At 52.3% G+C, this 19,920-nt stretch overlaps 1 protein-coding gene and 1 pseudogene across 2 annotated transcripts in view; one reads left to right on the top strand and one right to left on the bottom strand.

Annotated features, from left to right (window-relative positions):
* Positions 1-19,920, top strand: part of LOC149344140 (arylsulfatase B-like) — a 189,073-nt gene that overhangs the window by 13,782 nt on the left and 155,371 nt on the right. The window lies entirely within an intron of this gene.
* Positions 1,172-4,930, bottom strand: LOC149344142 (uncharacterized; annotated as a pseudogene).

The raw sequence follows: 19,920 nt of genomic DNA, 5'->3' as shown, positions 1-19,920 counted from the left end.
GAAAGAATTTTTCTATGATAACTCAAGAGGCAGTGCTCTACTTTTTGTAGCTAGGTCAGGGTGTCTTAGAACGCGTAGCTACAAGAAGAAATTTAACGACGATGACGACACATGTGCAGTGTGTGGTCGATCAGTGGAAACAATTGAACACCTCATACTCAAATGCGGTGGTATCCATCCGCATGTCGATACAGGCACAGTCACTTTTTCGGAGGCCCTAGGGTTTAAAGATAACAATGGTCATGTAAATAAATCTGCAATAGAAGTTAGCAAAAAGCGATTGGAGGATTGGTGGCTGAAAAGCAGAGATGTGGCATAAGGTTAGAAGTGTAGGAAACAGTAGGTGAAGAAGATGACGAATCTTAATGAGAATTGACAACTCAGTTGAACAAAAATAATAAAGAAAAGGTGAGCACGGTTGCAATTGCCACAGCTCCGTTTCAAAGGGGGCGCTCCTATCCATACATCCATCCATCGATCCATCCAGCCAAACCAGGCGCAACCAGGGCTATTGCGTTCGCAATTTACCGGGCTTAACCAAACTAAGCCTCTGCCAATATTTTTACCCTGCATCCGCTATACACATGCATAAATTCGACCACACGACTGACTTCCGCTGATAGGGTACGTAACACCCGACCATTTGATTTTTTTTTTACGATAAAGGTGCGCAAGCTGTTAGTTTTTTTTTTCGATAAAGGTGCGCAAGCCCTTAGGAAAGCGAGAACTGGAGGCGATGTGGCCCAGTCGGCGTACATACTTGACTGAAGCACTTTTCGAAGAGAAAAGCTTCACCAGGCTCGTCAACACCGCGCTTCACGTGAGCCGTATCCCCCGGACTGACGTCACGCACAGCGCAGCCTACTGCGCATGTGCGCCGCGGCCCTTTCCTCCTCGCCACCGTTTGACTTTTCGCCGCAGCCATGCGCAGTGCGCATTCGAAAGGAGGGGTATATAATGCGCGTCACTACTTGAAAAGAAACAGAGGGAGGTGGTGACGAATCGCGGCTACGGCCGCTTGTCTGTTTTTTCAGCCAGTGTTCGCTCCGGCGGACGCGGTTGTTGCTGGTGGTGGTGGTGGTGGTGTAAAACATTTATTTATACTATATACAGAGGTATTGCTTGGGCCGTGCCTGAAGGGCCCGGCCCTCACAGTCACTAGGAGAGATCCCTAGTCCGGGACCCCTGTGGCCTCCGCGGCGGCCCGGGCTCTTGTCACCAGGGCTCGTTGGTCCTGGAGAGTTGAGCAGCCGAGCAGGGCAGCCTCCCAGTCCTCTCGGGTGGGGTGGGGGTGGGGTGGGAAAGCAGGATTGGCAGGGCATGCCCACACCATGTGGTACGTGTCCGCAAACACTTCCCCACAGTGTGGACACTCGCCCGAAAAGGCCGAATTGAAATATTTGAGCACTGCCGGGCACAGTACCGTGTTGGTGTAGAGGCGAAGCAGCCAACGCTCCTCTGCCTTCTTGAGGCCTTTACATGGGGGTGGGTATCGGCCGTGAGCGTTTGGATAGAGGAGAGAGATCTCCCGAAAAGTAATAGCCGGATTAAAATCAGTAGCCGGATCAGGCGGCGAGGGAGGCGATGCCCTGTGGTTAAGCGCGCGGGCGGTAGTGTCCGCTACCTTATTTCCCTCTATCCCCGCATGTGCTGGGGCCCAGATGATGGTGCGCCGGGTTGGGAAATCCCGGTACTCACAACTGTGTAAAATTTGGAAAGCACGATCTGGAATTTGGCCCTGTTCAAAATTGCGGCAAGCTTGTTTTGAGTCGGTGATAATGACTCGGGATGCTGGATCCGCAGCTGCAAGTGCGATAGCAACTTCCTCCGCGAATGTAATGTTGGGGGCACGGAAGGTGAGGCCCTGAACTGGGTTGTTTTGATGGACAACGGCAGCCGTGTACCAACCCCCATGGTGTGGACCTGCCGCGTCCGTGTAAAATACCCCTGTTCGAGCACCGTACTGCTTGGCAATGGCCTCCGCTCGCGCGAGGCGGCGGCCATCATGGGCATCTTTTGTCATGTTATTGGGGAGGTGGCGAACCTTTAGTGCGAAGCGCCAGGCCTCGGGCATGGATACCCGCTTCTCCTCTTGGGTTGTGTAATTGTGGAGGCGGGTCAGTAGGCGGCTACCCACCCGTGTTTTGCTTAACCGCAAGTATTGATTGCTGAGATGAGCCTCGCGCAGCTCCCCAAAGGTGTTCGTCATCCCCAGGCCGAGGAGACGTTGGATGGATGTTGCAATTGGGAGGTCGAGAGCTCTCTTATAGATTTTTCGGAGAATCACTTCGAAAGCGTTCTCATCGCATTTGCGCAGGTGGAGGTACGGTGCCGAATACAGGATTCGACTGGTTACGAATGCATTCGCCAGCCGCAGGGCGTCTTTGCATCGCAACCCCCCTCGTTTGTTTGATACCCGGCGGACCATACGGCCCACCTGATCCCCCACCTTGCAGAGTTTCTTCAGCGTGGTGTCAATCTTGCATTTCTTTTGTATGTAGAGTCCCAATACTCTGATTTCATGCAGGGAGAGGGCAATTTTGGTTGTGCACCTTGGATTGGGACGTATGTGCACGAATTCCGATTTGTTCGGGGAGCACTCAAGGCCGCAGCGGTGTGCATAATCGTCCACAATAGCCGCCGCTTGCTGCAGGTTGGCCTCGATTTCTCCAACCGAACCGTGTGTTGCCCAGAGGGTGATGTCGTCCGCCTACAGGGCATGCTGCACACCCGGGACCTCACCCAGCAGGGTAGGGAGCTTCATCATGGCCAGATTGAAGAGAAGAGGCGAGAGGACTGCTCCCTGTGGAGTCCCTGGCGTACCAAGTTGGTACGGGCTACGTTCACTGTCTTGGAGTCGGATATATGTTTGCCGATCTGTGAGGAATTGCTTGATGCATTGGAATGTGTTGTATCCACAGTTCACTTGGGACAGGTGGGAGAGGATGATATCATGAGTAACATTGTCGAAAGCCCCCCGCAAGTCCAATGCAAGGACCACCTTGTCATCGCTAGGGTGCTCGACGGGATCAAGAATCTCTCTATGAAGTTGCAGCAGCACATCTTGTGCGGACCGGTGTGGGCGGAACCCTTACATGGTGTCTGCAAAGGCGTTGTGCGTTTCTAGGTAGGTGGATAGTCTGTCACGGACCATGGTCTCCGTCAACTTCCCCACACAAGAAGTGAGAGATATGGGCCGGAGGTTGTCAGTGTTGAGAGGTTTGCCTGGTTTGGGTATGAATCTGACGAGAGCCGTCTTCAAATCCACTGGGAGAGGCGTACCTCCCGTCCAGATGGCATTGAAGTATTCGAGCAGCCGCTCGTAGGCCGGTTCGGGTAGGCTAGCGAGAAGTTTCACAGTTACCTTGTCCCTGCCCGGGGCTGTCCCTCGTTTCATTTTGGCCAGGGCCGCTTTGAGGTCGTGAAGCTGGAACGTTCGATCCAGCTCTGCGTTCTCAGAACCTGCATAAGAGTACGCCGGACCACGCGAATCCTGGTCTGTGTACAGATATTTGTCTCGGAGCGCGTCAGCCAGTTTGGCTGTGTCTCCTTTGAAGGTGTGAATTGCTCGTTGAAGATGTTTTTGTGTTTCGGTGCGGGTTTGGGTCGGATCAATGAGGGCGCGGAAAAGGCGCCACGTGCTCCGGCTCGACATTTGCCGAGCAGCGATGTTGCATCGGTCTACCCAGTTCGAGTCGGCGAGTTGGGCCGCATAATCTGCCGCTTGTTGGGTGAGTTCCGCGATGCGGATTTTGAGGTGCCGATTGTACTTCTGCCGGCGCCATCGGCGGACGAGGCTGTGCCGGGCCTCCCAGAGGTGAAGGAGGTGGTTGTCCACCGCCGGGTTCGCCTCTGAGAGCTGAACGTGGTGTTCGGTATCTTTGAGTTGGCAGATGAGGTGTTGTGACCAGGTAGTGTAACCTTGATCCGCTATAGGGGTAGGGTTAGTGTAGTTGGATCTGAATTTGGTCCAGTCTGGAAGGGTTGCTTTAGTGTGAGGTCTTGTAAGGGGTTTGGTGCGGATTGTGGTCGCAAGAATGCAGTGGTCGCTACCCAGGGTTTCCTCGGTGTTGTGCCATTCTGCATACCTAATATTTTTGTTAAACGTGAGATCTGGGCACGGGTCGCGTGCCACGGAGTTCCCAATGCGAGTGGGGTGTGCAGGGTCCGTGTGAAGAGTAAGGCCCAACGTTGACGCAAGTTCCGCCAGCTTGCGTCCTCGTTTTTCTTCACGTATGTATCCCCATAAGGGGCTGGGGGCATTAAAGTCCCCAACGATTATGAGGGGGTCCCTGTTCGCCACCTTTAACGCCCGACTGAATAAGTCTGCAAATGTGACGTTTGGAAGTTTGGGAGAGCTGTAAACGTTGAGTACGTGTAATGGGGGGTCCTGTTTGCGTAGCGGAAGGATCGTCACCATCGCATACGAGAAAATCGCCTTGTAATCCAGGTCCACCGGGGAGGCCGTATAATTTTTATGTACGCAGAGGCAGCTCTGCGCATCCTGCTGATACACTGAGTAATTTGTGAGGGTGGCTGCGTCCCCCGGCTCTTGGAGGGCCACTACAGCAGGAGGACTGGGGAACGTTGTTAGGAAAAGCCGTAGGTCGGCCCGCTTAGTACGGGCCTTGAAACCCCTGCAGTTCCACTGTAAAATTTGGACAGGGGCCGAATTGCTGCGTGAGTACCATCGCGGTTTATAAATGTCCGCCATGATTATGATTAGAATTTATGCTTACTAGGAAGGGGCCCGCCTCTGAGCCGGGTGCCCCAATGACAGCAGGTTGCGTCACGCTGGGCAGGTTGAGGGCGGGCTCCTGTTCCTCATGTGCGACTTTTGGTCTACCAGCCTTAATATTGGGGCTCCTTATACGCTTGAGTTGGCCGGAGCGCCTGGTAGTTAGAGTTTGTTTCGTCATATGTGCGGCTATAATGGTAGGAAGTTTGTCTAGAGCCGCCTTGATGGTGGTTGCGATTTGCATTTCTAAGGCGGAGAATGCAGAGTTCATCTGGGCCTCCAGTGCGCTAACCCTCGCCTCAAGCGCAGACTGCGCGGTTGCAGTCTGCGCGTTCGCCAGTGTGTCGCTATCCATCTCCTCCACCGCGGGGCGAGTGGGCCTTTGGGTTGGAAAATTTTGGCGCGCCTGGGACGCGCGTCTTTTCCTTTCTTTTTCTCTTTCTGTGATCTTTTAACTCTCCTTATATGCACGTGGCAGCGGTGGTGGCTCGGCTGGAGCCAGTTGGCAGGCCCGTGCAAATTTCTTTTCATTCTTCTCTCAGTCTCAACAACAACAACAACAACAAATAGAAGGAGGTGGTGGAGCGATCGCGGCTTCTACCGCTTATCTGTTTTTTCAGCAGCGTCCCCTTCGGTGGACGCGGTTGTTGCTGCGGCGCGCGGCTTTTATTTTCCTTTTCTCTTTCTTCTGACCTCTTGATTCTCCTCTATCTGCACGCGGCAGCGGTGGTGGCTCGGCTCGAGCCAGTAGGCAGGCCCGTGCAATTTCCTTTTCATCCTTTTCCAGTCACAACAACAACAACAACAACAAAAAATGGCTGAGGCTTAGCTAAGGTTAAGCCTAGTCAGATGCGAAGCATATTGATGGCTAGGCTTGGTAAAGTTCCTCGCTTTGTTCTTAAGTTGTAGAACGTTGTCGCGGAGCCGCTTATTGAGCACGCCGCTTAGCCAGACGTTCATCCCGCTCTTCATCGGTCTCTGTGGCACGCTGAAGCTTTCACTTCTCGTTCAAATCAGCCCTGCTTCTAGGCGGCATCCCAACACCTGGCCGCCTCGTAAGTGCCCGGAGAGCGAGGTAAGCTCAGCTTTATACCGCTGCTGTAGCGTCACGTGGTCAGCTGCAGCGCCTCTGATGTGGAGCCTCCACCACCGCGGCCGACCGCGCGAGCCGGCAGCCCATCTCTCCTCTGCTGCGACGTCATGTTGTCACGTGGTTAGCCGCCGCGCCTCTGATGTGGAGCCTCCACCGCCGTGGCCGACCGCGCGAGCCGGCAGCCCATCTCTCCTCTGCTGTGACGTCATGTTGTCACGTGGTGTCACGTGGTCACGCTAAAGGTCAATGGTAGCTCCACCACAGCGCTCGACGGACTGTAGTGTAGCTCTACTAATATGCTTTGCATAAAATAAACTGCGTTGAGGCCGGGGATCGAACCAGGGCCTTTGTCATTTGTAGCAGGGATGCTACCACTCCGCCACGAATGCTCAAGGTTTGAGCACGAATAAAGGCGCCTCTAGTGAATGAATGGGTTTTATAAATAAAATAAAATTAATAAAAAATCAAAAGAACAAAAAAATTAAAATGCAATATAAAAGAAACAAATAAGAAATGAAATGAAAATGAACTAAGAAAAAAATGGGAAACGAGAAACAAAATGACAAAAATTATAAAATAAAAAATAAAGAATAAAAATAAAAAAGAATAAATAGAAGCACAGAAAAAGAAATAAACAAGAAATGAGACAAACAAATATCAACATTAAAAAATAAATAAAAAACAGACAGTGCACCCGGAAGCTCTCATATCTCGGTGGACACACGAACCGCACCGTAAGAGAAGGAAAATGAAATGAAAATTGGTTTTAAGGAAACAACGATCACTCATATCTCGGTGGACACCCTAACCGCGCCATAAGGGAAGGAATATAAAAAGAAAATTGGGTTTAAGGAAAGAAAACGACGCCGACCTCTCTTATATCTCGGTGGACACCCGAACCGCGCCGTAAGGCCCTTAAAGGAAGATGAAATGGAAGCTGGTCGGCGGATGATGATGATGATGATGAAACCTTTATTTGGAACAAGGGAGTTTTGGACACGTCGGTCCTTGGGCCCCTGCACGGCCCCTCTGCACTGAAACGTTCATGTCCCGGAGGCTCATGACGCTGGCAGCCCGGCATGTGGCGATGGTTTGCTTGGCCGGGTCCTCGGAGCGCAGTACGGTCTCCCAAGCCTCCCAAGTGGTAAGGTGCTCGAGGCACCGCGGTGGAGGATCCGCCGGGCAGAGGAAAAGAATATGGTCGAGAGTGGCTTTGGGGTGGTGGCAGAGGGTACAGGAAGGGATAGTGGGGACTGGGTGATATCGCGAGCGTATATAAGGGGAGGGCAAAGTGCGTGTTGGAGCCGCCTCCAAAGTGTCTCATGGTAATTGTCGAGGGAGGGATGAGGTGGGGGTAGAGCCGACGCTCGGTTTTGCAGGCCTGCGTCATTTCACTTAATGAGTGCATGCGCTCCCGCGAGAACCCCAGGTCGGAGGCCGCAGGTGCCCGGTTGAGAGAAGCTCGGGCTAAAGCGTTGGCGGCCTCGTTTCCGGGATTCCCGGAGTGGGCAGGCACCCATATCAGATCCACATGGCGGGGCGGGTCCGCGGCGAGGGAGTCCAGTATGCGAAATGCAGGGACGTCAACTCTCCCGCGAGCAAAATTTTGCATGGCAGTTTTAGAATCTGAGGGTATATATCGAGCCTCCGTGCGTGTGATGGCCAGGACAATGGCGGCCTCTTCGGCCTCCTCGGAAGTGGCAGCGAGGGATATGTGAAGGGTGGCATTCGGTTGGAGGGAGGGGATTGTGATGGCTACAACCACGTCTTCGCCTGTGTATTGTCACGTTGTAGTGACGGCAGTCCAGCGGTCAGGAAGACACCAGAAAGACTTGCAAACGAAGCTCTTTATTTGGGCTGACTTGCACCCGCAAAAGAACTGAATCACTCGGTGGTGGCGTAAGCAACAAGCGTGCTCGTCAATCGTCGAACTACGAAATGTCCGCTGCTCGCGGCATCGCTCAATTTAAAGCCGGCAAGGAAACTTCCAGATAGCAGGACAAGATCATCTACAGTAATCTGGAAAAACCTAGATGCAGCCTTTCATGGCTGCGATCAATCGAGATTAGACTGGTCGCTTCTCGCGTCACGAACAAAAATGATAACAGCCCTTTCCTGCAGCTTTGAGCGTGAACGAACAAACACTACAATGATACGTAGCATTAGCCCCCTTCCAAAGAAGCATCGTCTCGATGCTTTATAATGTAATCAAACACTGAGAATGCTTCGAGAACTTAGAGTCCTTTAGCGTTCCTAATAAGGTGTAAGGGCAGCGGTAAAAGCTTCAAGTCTGGCCGTGTCGTCGTCGTCGTTGGTGTGGTCGTCGTTTTTGTCGTCGTATTTATCGTCGTATTTGTCGTCGTATTTGTCGTCGTATTTGTCGTCGTATTTGTCGTCGTATTTGTCGTCGTATTTGTCGTCGTCGTCGTAGGGGTCGTCGTCGTCGTAGGGGTCGTCGTTGTCGTAGCGGTCGTCGTTGTCGTAGCGGTCGTCGTTGTCGTAGGGTTCGTCGACGTCGTAGGGGGCATGGTCTTCTGTTTTCGTCGATGGAGGATCTTAGTTCTTGTGCTCAGAAGCAACCTCACCTCCAGAGGCTGCTTTATTCAGTTTAACCTTCGGGGGCTGGGGAAGCGTCCACGCACTGCGTAGCCTCGGCTAGGAGATACTTAGCGCGGTGACGACGGCGACGGACAACGCGACAGGCGGCTCGGCGATGAGTATCCTTCCCGACGCAAAAAATCCTCGATTTCGGCTGGTCGCTGGCCGGGTCGGGGTCGTGGGGCGTCGTAACGGAACCCTCGGATGCCCATTCTCCTGTATAGGCAGTAACGGAGAATGTGACCGGCTTCTCCGCAGTGGAAGCATTGTGGGCGGCGCTGGTCGGGTGTTCTCCACTCGGCGGATTTCCTCGGCCGTGTACGACGCTCGTAGGACGGGCGAGTTGGGGCGAGAGGGCGACGCTCCAGCGCAGCTGGCTAAGGGCGATAGGGGCTTGGGTCCCGTCGTCGAGGTACAGGACGGCGCACTGCTGCGGCGTAAGTCATGGCTGGAGGCTCCAGTGGCTGCGTGGTAGACTGGAGTCAGGTCTTCCGGCGAATAACTCAAAGGGCTGGCGTCACGACTTGCAGGGGTTGTCCGGTACCTGGAAGGCTACCCAGCACCTCCACCAGATGTCAGGTTGTAGTGACGGCAGTCCAGCGGTCAAGAAGACACCAGAAAGACTTGCAAACAAAGCTCTTTATTTGGGCTGACTTGCGCCCGCAAAAGAACTGAATCACTCGGTGGCGGCGTAGAAAGAGAAGTTTATTTTTTCTGTTTTAACATAGAAAATACAAAACAAAACACATGAACTTAATTCTCTGATCAGTCAAGCACATGCGCAGTGACGCAGCACTGAGCACGTCAGTAATGCAGTAAAAATGCCGATACTCGACCGCCGCGCAGGACGATAAAGTATGTCGACCATTTGCGCAAGAACTCGGCCTCGCTCATTGACAGAGCGTCCATGCATGCTTGTTCAAAGAGGCGCGTGCGCAGGCGCTGCAACATTGGGAACATTGTTCTTTGCGGACGCCCATTTAAGGATGCCACTCCACGCTGCCGCCACAAAACGAACATGCCGACACACAAGAGCATATTTGTGAACAGTTCGCGTGAACTAGTGCGCGCTTCGAGGCGGGTTAAAAACATGCGTGACACTAATGTCCAAAAGGTGCGCGCAACTACACACTCAAACATTGCGTGCTGCAAAGTTTCAAGCAGACCGCACTGCGGGCATCGGGCGGAGGGCGCCACGCCCCACGCCGCAAGGCGGTCTCTTGTGGGCAGGACCCGCCAGCCTCGCAGCCAGCCGAAGTCCCTGACATCTGCAGGAAGCGTAGCTGAGGTCAGTTGGCGCCAGCGTGCCCGTCTCGTTTTCTGGAGTTGTTCGCGGGTCAGCGCAGCGACCGTTAGTGCTTCACACATTCTGGAGGGCGGGGTTTCATCAACATCCAGATCGGGCACGCCGGCAGTCAACGACGTCAGTGTGCGACGCACATTAACGAAAAATGCCGGCGGCTGCTCGGCTGTTGGGCCAACCACGTGTTGTGAAAAAAACACGTTACGCGCTGTACCCAGAAAGTATGTGAGGAGTGTTCTCCCGGGATAGTCTGGGTTGCGTACAAGATCTCGTACTCCTCGCAAGGCGAGCACATTGCACATGGTGCGGATACAAGGTATACCAAACCCACCCATGTACGATGGAAGGCGCATGAACATTCGTGACACAAGTTCGGTTTTGCCCGCCCAAACGAAAGAGCCACAGGCCGAGGTTAGCCTGCGCGCAAACGTGCGCGGTGGGTTTGCGACGCGGGCGACAAAAAAACATGCGGCTAGGATTGTGGACAACTATATAGCAGCGCTCTGCCATTGAAAGGCGGAAAGTTGACGCCACCGAGAGGCGTTTCTCAGCGTTCGTGCGGAGGTTAGTCCAGGTTTCGCGGGCTACTTCTCCGCTGGCGAGGAATACTACTCCCAGGACTTTCACTCCCTGCACCCACTCCACCTCGCCCGCAAGGTTCGGTGTGAAGGTGCCAAACCTTAGTGCCTTGCTTTTTCCCCTGTTCAATAGGGCCCCAGATATCTCGCTGTACTCGAGAAACAGCCGCGAAAAAGCGGCGTAGCTATCCTCGTCCTTGAGGAAAAGCGACACGTCATCGGCGTAGGCCGATACCTTGATTTGGCCCTGGCCAGGCAGAGGGAAGCCGCGTATGGATGGGCTGTCGTTAATGCGCCGGATGAGTGGATCCAGGCACAACACGAAGAATGTTGGGGAGAGAGGGCATCCTTGCCTTATGCCCCTGGTGACTGAGAAGGGAGCGCTCTGGTGGCCGTTTACGGAGAGACGAGCGTTCAGGTCAGCGTAAAGTAAGCGCAGCCTGCTGACAATTTGCGGAGGGAATCCGAAAGCTTCAAGGACTCCGAACAGATACGAGTGTTCCACCCGAGCGAATGCTTTCGCCTGGTCTAGTGAAACAAAGCACCCGCTGAAGCCCGTCCTGCTGGCAAATGTGAACAGGTCTCTAGTGAGTGCCAATGCATCAAACACAGAGCGGTCAGGGACGCTGCTGGTTTGAGCCCGGTGGATTAGGTGAGGTAGGATTGTCCGCATTCTTGTGTTCAGTAAAGATGTGACTATTTTGTAATCTGCGTTTAAGAGGCTTATGGGCTGCCATGCTTGCGGGTCGGAGGGGTCACCGCCCGCTTTCGGAATGAGTATGATGCGACATTCGCGGAAAGAGTTTGGACGTAACCCATCCGCGAGGAAGCCGTTGACCATCTTCAGGAGCGCTCCTTGGATCTCGTAAAAAAAGTTTGAATAAAAACTTGTTGGAATGCCGTCTGGACCGGGGGCAGAGGCTGCATTCATACTCTGCAGGATGGCGTGCAGCTCTTGGCTTGTGGCTGGTGCGCAAAGGTTTTCATGCAACTCTTCAGCTACTCGTGGCAAGTTTCCAAAAAAACTTTGTAGAAGCCCGTCATAACCATCTTGAAGATGTAGCCAACTGTCCGTAGAGAACAGGTTCGAAAAGTGGCTTGCGAAGATCGTGCAGATATCGGCCGTGGTTTTGCTTTGGGTGCCGTCTGGGAGTGTCACGAAAGGCACAGTAGCGGGAGCGAATTCCTCTGCCGTGCCTGCGCGTACGTGTCGTAGCACAGCCGGGTCTGATATCGGCCGCCCGAGCTGGTGTGCACGACTAGCTGCCCGTGATGACTGGCAGAGCAACACGTGGTAACGTGCTTTAAGTAGACTCAGGTAATCGCTCATGGCAAAGGTTAAGGGTGCTCCCGTTTGCACTATACGGATGCGCTTGAGGGTGTCATTCAGTGCATGAGTTACCCGGCGTCTGCGGTCTTGACCGGCCGCCACCAGAGTTGCCTGCCAACGAGCCTTGAGTGTGTCCCATGAATCAGTCGCAACGAAGCTCTTGCACGATGCTGCCAACGCCGTACGCAGCGACGCCACGCTTTCCGGGTCCGCCAGTAGGCTCGTGTCCATGCGCCACGTAACAGTACGTGGGGTGTCCTCACCAAAGTCGAGCCTGACTGACAAGGGGTGGTGATCGGAAATCACCGGCGTGCCTGCAGGGAACGCGAGAACTTCGCAGCTAACGACAAAAGAAGCGAGCTCTGGTGGAAAATAGAATTTGTCTATCCGACTCGCTGACTGTGCTCTCTCAAACGTCGCTCCAAAGGCATCCCCGTGAAGCTGCACCCACGCGTCAGACAAGCGGAACTGAGTCACGAGATCGCGGAGCGCGGGGGCACCGCAATAACGGCGACCGTGACCCTGTCCGCGGACGTCACGGTCGACGTTAAGTGCACAATTGAAGTCACCGACGATAAAAGTGGGGTAGGGATCAAGGAGGAATGAGTCGAGGCGCTCAAAAAAATCAGAACTACTAGTCCGCCGTGCTGGCGCATATACAACCAACGCACGTACCCGCCGCTGGTTTAGTGTGAAGTCGACCGCAAGAGTGCGGCCGTCCAGCCCGAAAGTGCAATGAGCACCCGCGCGCAGGCAGGGGTTTAAAAAAACGACACCAACACCGCACATATGAAAATCAGTCAACGAAAAATAAGCAAAAACAGAAAACCGGGTGGTGAAATTCAGCACATCAAGTGAAGTACGGAAGTTGCATTCCTGTAAAAACAGGATGTCGACGCCCCTAGCCCTGGCAAAGTGCATCACCTCTCTCTGTCTGTCTACGGATTGAAATCCCCGAACATTCAGGGAGAGGAGATGCACAACCGCCATGACTGCCAAGAGCACCGACGGCATAGCATACAACCTAAAGAGCGCTGCCATGGGCGGCGCTTGGCGCGCGCGGCACTTTTTTGCTAGAACGTTCGTTAACAGTCCCTTCGGATTCCGATGATTGGGAGTGGGCACGTTTGAAGTCTGGTCGGGAAAAGTCCATGTTTTCGGGGCCGTCGGCGCTTGTGGCCTCGCTCACCGGTGGCTGCGTGGTCTTGGCGACGCTCGCAGCTGAAGCCGATGCCGACGCCAGGGTGTGGCTGGCTGGTGACGGGAAGAGCGCGTCGTCCGCACCTCCAGGAGTCGTCGTTCCTGACACCTGGCCGCACGTCAAGTCGCCTGTCAGGCGAAGCGGCGTGACTGTCCGGTACGTCCACCAGGTCGCCCGACGCCACGCTCGACTCATCGCCGCTGCTGCTCTCGGTGTTGAAGGAAGCTGTGCGGGGTAGAGGCGGCAAGGGTTCCGCGAAAACAGCACCGAACGGCTCCACCTCGTTTGAAGGCGTCCCCTCGAGCTGCTCCTTCACGGGCACCTCCGTCGCGGGGGTGGGCTCGGGCTCCCTCGGGCTGCTGGTCGTAGGGTCCGCGTCGGCAACAGGCGTCCGGACAGTTGGTGTGCTCCGCGTTTCTGCGACCACGTTGTCCTTGCTCGGTTCCTTTCTCGAGGCGGCGGCCGCCGCATAGGACCGTGGTCGCAGGCAGTCCGCTGTGGCGTGGCTTCCACCGCAGCGCCTGCAAGCCGCTCCGCATCCGGCCGTGTCGTGGCCGAACACCTCGCAGCGAACGCACCGCGGCGTTCGACACGCCGCGCCGATGTGGCCGTCCTGCCCGCAGCGGGAACACACCTTCCGGACGCCTCGGTAGTCAAACATGACGCGGTGGCCCTGGATGGTCAAGAAGTTCGGCACCGCCTGCTTCATCTCGATCCGGACCACGCGCGTCCCGTTGCCGACGTGACGACGGCCCTTGAGGACGGGATGGGTGATGTCAAGCACCTTGCCGTAGGAGCTCAGTGCCGCTGCCAGCGCCGCGTCTCCCATGAACAGCGGCACACGAAAAGCCGTCACGTGGACCACGGCAGGACCCATGCAGGCTACTGGGACGGAAGTGCCGTTCACGTTGAAGGCGCCTTCCACGAGCATCTTCTCCGCCGCCACAGCCGAGGCCATGGCGACGCAGAACTTCATGCCTCCATGGTGCTGGAGGCTCTCTAGCCCTTTCGGGCCGACAACCAACTCGATGCCGTCGACGATGTCGTCAGCTGTCGCGTCGGAAGTAACTGTAAATGAAAAACAGTGCGCCTTTGGGGGCGGCGCACGGAACACGGGAGGGGCAGCAGGTCCCGGACCTCCCATGACGTCACGGGTGGCCGGCTGGGCTGCTGCTTGCACGAACTTCACGCAGTTTGCCCGAGCACCGGCAAAGGCACGGCGCCTGGGCGGGGGAGGCTGGTTGCGGAACCTCCGGGTCGCAGTGGATCCGGGGCCCGCCTGCACTTGTCGATGAAACTTCTCAGGAAGCCAGCGCCGAAAAAAACCTTCGCTGGGTCTGGACGAGCTTGGGCAGCAACAAGCGTGCTCGTAAATCGTCGAACTACGAAATGTCCGCTGCTAGCGGCATCGCTCAATTTAAAGCCGGCAAGGAAACTTCCAGATAGCAGGACAAGATCAACTACAGTAATCTGGAAAAACCTAGATGCAGCCTTTCATGGCTGCGATCAATCGAGATTAGACTGGTCGCTTCTCGCGTCACGAACAAAAATGATAACAGCCCTTTCCTGCAGCTTTGAGCGTGAACGAACAAACACTACAATGATACGTGGCAGTATGATGCAGCATCCACCCAAACGGCAAACGGTTCCGCGCCATAGTGTTTGTGGAGCGCCCGAGCGCGAGCTCTGCGTCGGGGTTCGTGGTAGGGGGGGTGGATGGATGTTTTTGGGGAGAGGTTTGATAAATAGTTCGCGGTGAATATGGCGGGGGATCTGGAGCTGTGTGGGATCCGTGACTGGTAGGCGTATACCGAGGGTGTGTAGGATGCGTCTCCCGGTGGTGGTTCTCGCGAGACGTATGTATTGTGTCTGTCGGTGGGCCTCGATAAGCTCCCCTATTGTATTGTGTAGGCCTAGTTGAAGGAGGTTTTAGGTTGAGATATTTAGGCGTAGGTGTAGTGCTGGCTTAAATGCTCTTCGAATCATGGCATCCACGGTGGAGATTTCCCCGGCCTGGAGTTCCAGGTAGGGGAGCGTGGAGATAAAGCGGATGAGGACGAAGGCATGATTGAGACGACATAGGTCATGCTCCTTCATGCCCCGGTGGTGTGCAGAAACGCGGCGGATTAGGTGGGATATCGATACTGTTGTCTGCTTGAGTTTCCGTATGATGAGTGTTTTTTCTGTTTTTCTGGATGTGAAGGCGCAGTACCCGGAGTGTGTCTACCTCCGGGGTGTGCCGGTTTTCCAGTGTCATAGTGATGGGGGCTCTGGGACAATTTCGGGCTGTGGGGTGGATTATGAGGAGCTACGACTTCTCCGGAGAGCAGGAGAGTCCGATACTCCGCGCATGTGTTTGTGTGAGGGTAGCTGCCGACTGTAGAGTATTCTCTATGTCTCCATCACAAAAGTTCAAAGGCCTGTCCCATATCTCTATAATTTACAATCTCTTAATTTCAATGATACTAGGTTTTTTTTTTGTTGCGCAGACCCTAACGATCGCTTTATCTTCTTATACCCGTGCCACACGGACAGATTTAATGTCATTAAGTGCTTACTGCCTTAAGTTTTAATGGCATTCGTGCGGTGCTACACGCGCAAATTTAATGGCATTAGCCTTACTGCCATTCGCCACCTACTGAGTTCGCCACAACTCATTCGCGCGTGCAATGCCTACTCTCGTTCCCATTCCACACGCAGAAAAGCATGCAGTTTTGTTAGTAGCAACTTCCTAACCAGTAGGAAATAGTTAATTCTTAACTTTCAGTCAGATGAGGCAAATATACTGCATTTTCGATGCGAAGAGCGCCATTTTTATCAGCCTTATTGACAGGTACCCTCGACTTGGGTGATGACATGCGAGTCTGTGGCTACGTTTTCGACTTGTAAAGCAGGAACAGCCGTATGTTCTGAAAAATCGATTTTATATTACATTTGAACAACATTTCCCATATATTGTGCTCATTAGCAATGCTTATATTCAGATGAAACTTTTAACTACCTAGCAAGAGTTATCGTCATCATCACTTTCGATAATGGCATTAAATGTGGACGTGTAGCACCAACTCCGAAAATAATGCCATTAACAAACTTAAGGCCTTAAGCATTTAGTGCCATTTATTGTGAGCGTGTGGCACGGGTATTACTCCTGTCTGTAGAAAGTAAGCCGTTTCGTTGCCTGTTAGCGAGCAAGATGGAAACGGTGAGGAACCTCCCATGAGAAAGGCGCAGCAAAAGTAAAGATCGCCACGTCGCACAGGGCTCCAATGTTTATGACGAGCGCTCTTAACTGCTCCCTGGAATCAGCAGCCGCGAGATATCAGAGGCGTTCGCGCATAAAGGCCCCGAGGCGGTTTCATGGGCCAATATAAAAAAATAAATTCGAGCATGTTCTAGTTAGCAAAGCGGGAGGCAAATGAAGATATCACAAGCATTAAACGCTGGCTGGGGCTTCTGATGAGCGCTTTCTCTGTGTCGACGCTAACAGAATTCAATCCGCGTGCACTGATGTCAAGATGAGTAAATCGATACTACAGTAGCCCAGGGCTGTTTGCAATCTACATACCGCTTCCATAACTTATACGTGATTCGCGGACATACTGCTCGGAGTTTAACCTTGTTTTTCACGCATAAACAATACTCATTCCTAAATTCGTTTGCACGGCTCAACTGCTGCCATAGGGTTAGTGACATTCAAACATCAGGTTTCTTTCTTTTCCGATAACGGTGATCAGGATCTTACGAATGCGAGAACTATGGATGATGAAGCACAGTGCGCAGCACATAACTTGTTTGCAGAATTTTTTCATTCCTTCGCTTTCGGCGCCGCTCTCACGAAGCATGACGTGGACATAGTGCCAAAAACAGGTGGACCTGAAGCCACTTACGCTCTCAAAAGTTTCGCGTTCGCTGCTCCACCACCTGCTTCAAAAAGCATCCCCAGGACCACGGCTTAGGGGTTGTCCTCGCCTGCTAACCACCTTTAATTGGCGCGAGGATATACCGTGGTGCCACCTCTTAGCAGCGCCCGCATGACGCTGGAAGGGGGATCACGTGTGTCGCTCTCCTGGTTTGCAAAGCGTTTCAGGCCGTTCTGTTTTTCGTTCATGGCTTTGTGGTGATCGTAATGGTCCATCTGCAGCATAAAATCGATTTTTTTGGCAATAAAACACCACACCGTGGTAGCAAGGTGTCGCAGGTGACACGACGACTTTTGTCCCTGCTATAACGATGTAGCGACGAACATTCCTCAGCTATCATTCATTGCATGTGTTGCTGCAATTAGTTTCATCACGGAAGTTTCTGAGCCATTATTCATAGGTGAGTGTGCACAAGCTCACTGAATCCGGGATAAGATATATCTACAACGCAGTAGGTGGGGAGCTGATAATACAGATGACGAAGTAATACATATGCGTGCAAATCAATAGCGGGAAAAATTACGAGGAACTTTAGCGGCTAAAGTGCTGAAAGGCGAAAGCCTGAGTGCTGCATTCTACTACGCGATTGTTCACTTCACATTTTGTTGGTGCATTAATTAACTGCCAATTAATGACGCTTAAGCTTCGCCTTTAGGAGTGGAACGCGACAGCGTGTTGTAGCGCTGCCACGGAGTCCATTGAACGGCGCCACCCGTTCGGCGCGATGCCTTGCCCTTTGAACGCAACGCTTTTTAAGGAAAGGACATGGCGCAGTAATTCTCTGTCGTCTCGGTGGACACCTGAGGCGCACTGTACAGGAAGGGAGGAAGTGGAGTGAAAGAAGAAAGAGGGGCCGTAATGAAGAAAATGAAAATTGTATTTGAGGAAAGGAAATTACGCATTAACTGTCTCGCATATCTCAGTAGACACTAGTCGAAAATTGTATTTGACGAAAGAAAGTTGCGCAGTAACTGTCTCACATATTTTGGTGGACACCCGTCAAAATTCGCGCGTGGTGACATCACGACAATTTGGACCAATCTGAAACGCGGACAAATACGCCTTGCTCGTCAGTTAATTGGTTTTTGAGGAAAGGAAATGTATCTGTCTCTCATATCTCGGTGGACACCTAAACATCGCCGGAAGAGAAGGGAGGAAGATGGGAGTGAACGAAGACACCGTGTTCATTAGACGCACCTTTGTTCATTCCAAACCATCGAGCTGGCATGGCGAAGTGGTAGCGTGCTCGACTCGCACTCCGGAGACCGGGGTTCGATTCCCAAGCTCGGCCAATTTCTTACTCGGTTTTATTTATTTATCTGGGCTGACAAGAAATGTTAATTGGACTAATTGGTTAAGTAACCAATTAACTAAACTCAAACTTACTTGGAGCACCACTATATGATCCCTTTAATTGGTTGCATGGTTAGTACCCAAAGTACAATTGGCCCCGTTTGAAATTCGCGCACTGTGACGTTACGACCGTTTCGACCAACTGAAAAGCGTGACATTTTCTGTCGACAGCTCCTGCTTACAACGATGAGGCATTAAAGGCTTCCGCCTTAAAATTGGTTTCTGTATTTTCCTGCCGATGGCACGCCGTCCGACTGCTCCTCTGCACTGTTTTATTTATTTATTTATGTATTTATTTATTTAGAGCATACTGCAGGCCCAGTGAAGGGCCCTGGCAGGAGGGGCACAATAAGCACAATACAAAAAGTACAAAACCAAAGTACAAGGCAATTCATGAAACAGAAAAAATCAATGAACAGCCTGTTCAATGGCATCAATGTCAACTGTTGATAATGGTGGTAGCTGATTCCACTCGGTAAAGGTGCGGGGAAAAAAAGAAAATTTGAATATGTTAGGTCTGGCAAAGTAAGGTTTTAACGATTCAGGCTGCCTGTTTCTTGTTGACCTGGACGTTATCGGTTGGGGATACAAATCGGGAGCCATTGACAGTTTGTTATTTTTCAATAGAAAGAGAAATCTTAACCTTAGTATTCTACGCCTAGTTTCAAGGGACTGTATATTATGTTGAAGCAACAGAGCAGATGGTGAGTCAGTGGTGCGATATTTAGAAAATATAAACCGAACACCTTTGCGCTGAATTCTTTCAAGGGCATTAATGTTAATCTTTGTATGAGGACCCCAAACAGTGCATGCATACTGATGTTTTGGTCTAATCATGGTTTGATAGGCCAATTGCTTAACGTTAGGGGGATCTTGTTTTAACTTGTGCCTAAGAAAAGAGAGATTACGAAATGAAGAAGAGCATACGGTTTGAATATGTTTATTCCAACTAAGATTATTAGTTAGTGTTACTCCTAGGTACTTGCATTCTTTGACGTCTGAAAGGTGCCGAGTGGGAAGATTATATGAAAAGGAATGACTGTTTCTTTTATTAGTGATCTGCATAAATACTGTCTTGTCAGCATTTAGTTCTATCTCCCATTTAACGCACTATTCACAAACATTCTGTAGGTTACAATTAAGTAAAATCTGGTCGCCTTGAACTTTAACTTTATTAATCAAAATACAATCGTCGGCAAACAACCTAATTTGAACAGGATGAGTGATTATGTCGGTAATATCATTAATATAGATAAGAAACTCACTGATAGCGTGTGGCTGCGGCAAATATGCTCGCACCTCCCAAATTGCTCGAAGACTGCTTTCATGAACGCTGTGCAAAACATATTTCTTTGTTCACAAGGCTGTGCGTTACGGCAAAGCAACTGAAATCAAAAGTTCCAGGGCTTATTGGCCCGTTGGCTAAGCAGTAGCGAACGTGAAAGGGGTTGGCGTTAAAGGAGTAGGAGCGTGAAAGGCGTAGGCGTATAGGGTAGCGGGGAGAGTACCAAGCCTTTGACAACACAGAACTATCTAAGTCCTTTAGCAGTGGAGGTGCGTTGGAGCCAGCTCCTTTCACGTTCGCTACTGCTTAGCCAACGGGCCAATAAGCCCTGGAACTTTCGATTTCAGTTGCTCTGCCGTAACGCACAGCCTTGTGAACGAGCAAATATGCTTTGCAGAGCGTTCATGAACGCAGTCTTCGAGCATTTTGGGAGGTGCGAGCTTGTCCGCTTTGCCGCAGCCACACGCTATCAATGAGGCGCGCATCCCTCCACGTTCAAAATTTGCTTATGCTTTTGTGAC

Source organism: Amblyomma mixtum, chromosome 5 (assembly GCF_055824585.1).
Source record: "Amblyomma mixtum isolate Tamu chromosome 5, ASM5582458v1, whole genome shotgun sequence".
NCBI lineage: Eukaryota > Metazoa > Arthropoda > Arachnida > Ixodida > Ixodidae > Amblyomma > Amblyomma mixtum.
This window is presented reverse-complemented; position numbering and strand designations above follow the sequence as displayed.